Source organism: Hippoglossus hippoglossus, chromosome 22 (genome assembly GCF_009819705.1).
Source record: "Hippoglossus hippoglossus isolate fHipHip1 chromosome 22, fHipHip1.pri, whole genome shotgun sequence".
NCBI classification, from domain to species: Eukaryota; Metazoa; Chordata; class Actinopteri; order Pleuronectiformes; family Pleuronectidae; genus Hippoglossus; species Hippoglossus hippoglossus.
In genome coordinates, this window is record NC_047172.1 from 5,359,673 (window position 1) to 5,365,784 (window position 6,112).

The following is a 6,112-nucleotide window of genomic DNA, read 5'->3' on the forward strand; positions in this document are numbered from 1 at the left end:
TCCACAGCCAGGAGAGGGCAGAGTTCTTCCTTTTCTCTTCCCTCCTGGTGCAGCATTGCATATGTACTCCCCTCTCTATGTAAAGTATTTAAAGTATCTACGTGGCTACACCTCAAGTGAGGAATTTCAAATAAAACATTACACAACAAGATCAACACAGTCAAACACAACTTGTTGTTGGGACTCCGTATCCTAGTGTGTGTTCTGTAATCAGCCTTCGCACTGACACACTAACTTACTCGCCCTGAGTGAAGCAAAGAGACTTATCAACTACAAAACACAAATGCCTCACACTGGCAGTGCGGTAATCTCAAGCTGTGCTGCACCACATCGCACTTAGGGCGACCACAGACTCATTAACGACATCTTAAAGCAGGAATAAGTCGTATTTCTACTGCTGCATGCTACATATTATGTATTTGTTGGTCCTTGATGAATACTTGGGACAGTTTGACCCACACTGACATTCATGATATCTTACAGAGTTAATTTTCCAGCTGATGTTTTTGAAACACACACACTTGCATTTTCAGTTCCTTAACACTGAAGGTTATTATGAGATACTGTAAGTGGAACTAAAAGCGCTGAAAAACATGACTAATATCTATAACACTTATATTCACAGGGGCGCTGGAGCCAATCCCAGCTGACAGTGGCCAAGAGGGGGGGGGAGGGGTTCACCCTGGACAGGTCAACAGTCTATCATAGGGCCCAACTCAAGTAATGTCCACGCACTTATTTTAATCCTATAAAAAGGCAGAGATTTCTTAATACTCCTTTAACTTCCCATTTCTTTCCAACATGTGAGTGAATCTTTCGCAACACTGCTAGAACAGCTAATCAGCCTGCTGACTGTTGAGCAATTAGCAGTTTGGAATATACGCAAGTTCAACCTAAATAGGGTTTGACCTCTTGAATATGTTGTCATGTGTCAGCCCACGTTCTCTGTGACAGTGCGTGGGTTTTATTTCTGTCCGTCCCCCCCCCCACTTCCCTGTTTGTGTGATCCCTGTTCTCGTCCGTATATGCTCTGACAGCCAGGACACCGTGATTGCCTCGTTTTCATGTCCCATGGTCTGTTTGCCAAATTCATATGGGAGGAGTGTGGTCATCGTGCAGGGTGAAACTAGCCTCAGAGGAGGAGAGTTGGGGAGAGAGAGAGAGAGAGAAAGAAAGAGAGGCAGGGAAAGAGGAAAATAAGAACTAGCAGCAATTAATTGTCCATAAGAGTAGCCACAGCATTGTTAGTGGTGAACCGCCAACTCCTCTTGCTGATTCTGTTCCCATGAATCGCTCCAACATGCCCATCCGCTGACTTCCACTGCCCTTCATCTCACACTGGGTGGGATGCGGCATCAACGCGAGCCTTGGCTCATTCAGAGCGCTCTGACACGTCACAGCGTTACACGAGCAGAGTTCAACACAAACACCATCATCTTGCAAATGAAAGTCTTTGGCCCTGTCAGTGCCAATTTGAAGCAGAATAGTTCAATAATGATGTTTTGGTTAAATGCGAGGTCACAAAAATAGCAGCAACGCAAGCGAGTGCGGGGGTCAGCATTTAAAGGAGATTTACTATCCAATTCCTCGCTGGCATTCCGGTCTCTAGAGGCGTTTTTTATTTAGAGCGAAAGCCCAGCTTCCTTCTCTGACTTCCTGACCCGGGTTTCCTGAGGGACAATCTTTCTGTCTATCCAAGAGGCTCATGGGAAGGGAGAGTTTTGTTTACCACTCGCACATTAGGGGTCGCAAAGGAAGAAGCTCAGGTCAAAGCCATCAAGCTGATGGTGCCCGCCGCCATATGATACACAGTGAGAGGGCAGATGATGTGAAGAAGAGGTTAGGGACGCAGGGACGAGGATTCTGGTGCTCGTTGTGTCCGCGTCCCCCTGGGCTCAGACCTGACCCGGGTCCAGGTGTCATGACCATGCGGCGGACACTGAAACGGGATAGTCCTCAGCTCTTCACTCGACACAGGAAAAAAAAAAATCAATGGGCTTTGTATAACGTAGGAACAGTGGAAAGCATTCTCTCGCCAAAAAAAATCCTGCCCCTGTCCCATCTGTCTCCATTCTCCTGCACTCCCAGACCTCACAACCGGCCCTGTGTGGTCACTCCTGGACTAGAATTACACAGTCCATGTGTCCAGCTCCGGACAATACACAAAGACAACAGCCCGTGTGACCCTGCCCACTTTTCTCACACTTTATCGCCGCAGATTTATTGACTTGGACGTGTCTCCTCTCTCCAGTTATTGATATCTGTCCAGATGCTTTTGACGAGGACGCGGGCGAACTCTGTGCTTCACGACAGCTCGTCTAACGTAAATGAGATTAGCTCTTGATGATGTGTGGGATTGATGGGAGCGTGGTTTTGATTAAGTGATGTCGAGCTGTGAGAATAGGATCAGTTGTTTGCGAGCCGCCCTCACTCGATCCAGGGCATATGGCGATGTCAAACTCCTGTTTGTTGTAGGCCTGTGATGATTTATTTATAAAATTGTGCTTTTATTGTCGCTGCAACTCTAATTCTGTGCCGGTATTTATTGCTGGTAGAACACTACAAATTATAATCATCTGCAGACGACATGATGAGTACAGCACTGCAGAATTTGACTACTGCGTTCCAAGGACATTTTTGTTTTCCATGTTGGTAGTAAACTTCTGGTTAAGTATTATTGGGACCCTGAGACCTCAACACACTGTAACTGACAAAATCTCAAATAGAAAGACACAAGTTGATTTGAAGACCTATGATGAGCATTTAGAGAAAAATGCTGTAAAGATAAGAAACACAGACGAGATGAGAAACACATCCAATATCATTCAGCAGACGCCACAACCAAAGACAGAAATACGCTGGTTGGGTTTCTGTGTTTATGACATTTTTCTATTTGGTTATTTTTGCCTTTATTTGATAGTGTTGTTTGTTTGTTTTTAGTTTTTTCTACGTGTGCTCTTTGGTTTCTATTTATTTTATTATAGTCTCTATATTTAACCAAGTAGCAGTTCAATGGGAAACGTAGGTTGAGCAGAATAAAAATAGAAACAGAATGCAAAATAACAATATACAAATATATATATATATTACTCTATACCTGTGCAGTATGTCTTTGAAGTACAGACTGTTTAAGCATGTAATTAGTACATTTCTATATTAATGGACCTCGACCAAAGTTGTGGGTGTTGTGGTGATGAAGTCTGTGCTCTCAGACATATTTCTGTCTCGAGAGCTACAGGTGTTTGAACTTCAGCAAAAGATTATTCATCTGTTAAAGTGTTCCTTTGTCCGTCCTCCTGAGATGAAAAGTCCCTGACGTCAGCTCATTTCTTCTCTGTGACCTGAGAGTCACAGAAGCAAGTGAAGTACATCCGGCCTCTCTTTACTGGCAAATGATGAAGAAATGATCAAAACTGAAGGAAAGCTCATGTGGATAAAGATCAAGGAGCCTGTGATAGAAGGATTTCCTCAGAGGAATAAAGTCAAATGCTCCAACAGTATTTTCATGTTCTCAAAGGGGCCAGAATACGTAACCATCTGACTACTTTGATTGTAATTCTCCTAAAGCGTTCACAATCACTCAAAGAAAACAACTCCGGGGCATTTTGTGTGATTGCCCACAGTCCAAACACACCACAACCCAAAATAGAGTCTGATGTCCAAGATGAGTCTAAGCTGCTGCTTCTTTTTTTCAACCTTCTGGGTCTCTAAGGCTGGTCCAGTCCAACTGCCCCGAACGGTGCCCCACTCCTCATGTCTTTCTCTCCCTCTTTCACTCGTCTTCCCTGGCAGGGAAAGAAAGTGCAGCTGCGTGGAGTCCTTTGGGCTGAATGAGAAGAATTAGCCCATTTGGTTGACTTTCCTGGCCAACGCTGTAATTTTCTGCTGCCAGGGCCTAACATCCAGTTCCAGAGCGGCTCCTGGGCTCCGGCCACTTGTATCCAACAGGACACTGGAGATTGCCCTGCAGCCATTTACCACACAGGGTTCCATCGCCTGTCTGCCAAAGTGTGGCTGCATCAACGGGCCCAGACGTAGGTGCACCACTGAACGCCTCCATTTCATCAAGTCTATTAGTCTCTTTTTAAACCTTAAAAATTACCGGGGTCGTTTGCTTCCAATAAAAAGCCACTTATTTCAAGATTTATGCAAAGCAAAAGTAATAATCTTCATGCTGTTACCATATTATGTCTGATTTCAAGATAGTGACCCTTATTTCTTAAAAACACTAAACTTAATTGGGAGCAAGTGGAATTGCTTCACTCCCTTGGCAGAGATTTGCTTTTGACAATGCGATCTGAGGGGCTGGATATCAGACTACATTCCACATGAAGACAGATGTTTGTTTCAATTTGACCATTAGCGTGTGTGTCAGCAAGTTTCCCTGTTGGTGATACAATGATTTAACGAGCAAAAACTGGTATGAATTATGCCCTGAGTTTGGATTTGGCTTTTGTGAGTGGATAATTTCATTAGAATGCCCTAAGAAACATATACAGCATTGCTTGTGTGTGTTTCCAGTAAGCACTAATAGTGTCACATCAGGCCAAAATGGCAGCCCTTGTGACTGCGTCAGCCCAGGGGAGTGCTCGCACTATTGCGGTGTTGTGTGACAGCTGAATATGGAAACACTTTTTGCGCTTGTTAAGTACTTTCTGGTTTGCCCCCTTCTTTTCTTGCCTTGTACTCTTATAGGTTCTACAAAGTCTAGTAAAATGGAATGGCTTTCCCAGAAATGAAAGTTTATTGTCCCCCTCAGCCCACCCGACTCGTAAATAATGGCACATTTACCAAAAATCCAGAGCCAACCGTCCCCACCTTCGTACCATTACCAACGCTGCCCTGTGCCAAAACTGCTGCCAAAGTACACCCAAACAATCCCCCTTTCTACTCATTGAAACCTTCCAACTGTCTGTTAACAGGGTTTACTCCGCTGAAGCCCTCCAACTCCACGCTCACAGGGAAGAACCGTCCAAATGCTGTTGGTGGGAAATGTACATGCGCCCTCTTCGCCATTATTGTTCTCCAATCTTCATGTATAACTCTTGTTTTCACAGTAAACAGCTTAAAGTGTTTTAACAGCCGAACACATGCATCAAACGTTTGAGCCTTTTTCGCTGTTCGACTAAAAGCTGCGTTCAATCCAAAGTTAATAAAACTCATCAGAGGCTTTGGGGCAATAAATTGATTTGGAATAATGTCGCAAAATTAGCTGTTGATGCTAATTATGATTTCTTTTTCCAGCTTGAGAAAAGGCTGTGCTCTGCCTTCATGCTGGCTTATGTTCACACATACACTTAGAGAAGGATGCGGTCAATTTCTTTCGGAGACATAAATTCAGATCTTCTGAAAAATGCCAGCACGGAGTCCGAAACGATCCAAGAGTGAAGATGAAATGGGTTCCACATGAGCACCAGCCCTTTCGGGGGAAGGCCATTAATATTGTTAATACATTGACCTCAATCATTTACTGTATTTTAATAAAACCTCAGTGTTGGGCCTCGCAGACTTGGCCTGCACAGCTGTTTCCAGGCTCCTCGGTGGGAGATCAACTTCATCTGCTCCGGTCGTCCACATTGGCTTGAATCACAAACAATCAATCTCCAGTCTGTGAATGGAGAGACGCGGTGGAACAGAGCTCGCAGGTGAGAAGCTGCTGCATGTGTAGGTGGAAGCCGCGGTGGAGTACAGTGCTGGAGCTTCCACTGTGGGCAACTTTCTCACTGCATGACTCACTGTGTGCACATTTAAAATACCACAGAAAACTCTCCTGATCTTCACATAAACATTCCTACCACCTCTTACTCTGAATGATGACATCAGAGCTGACGTACAGTAAGTGTCTTAGGTGTTTTCATTAGAATATGTGGGATTGGACTAATAGCGCAGGCCGAGTGACGCTCTTGACATCTTTTTAATGATGCTGTGACTTAATCGACTCAAGTCAAAGGTTGTGTTTTTGCCTGAGATTCCTCACAGGCAGGATATGAATCTATGAATCAACAGCTTCCATCAAACTGCTGTCATGTGAGGTTAAAACTTCACTCCGTTATCGTAAGAATTTTCAGGATAAATAAGACTTGAACACTTTGACACGTTTAGAATATGAAGA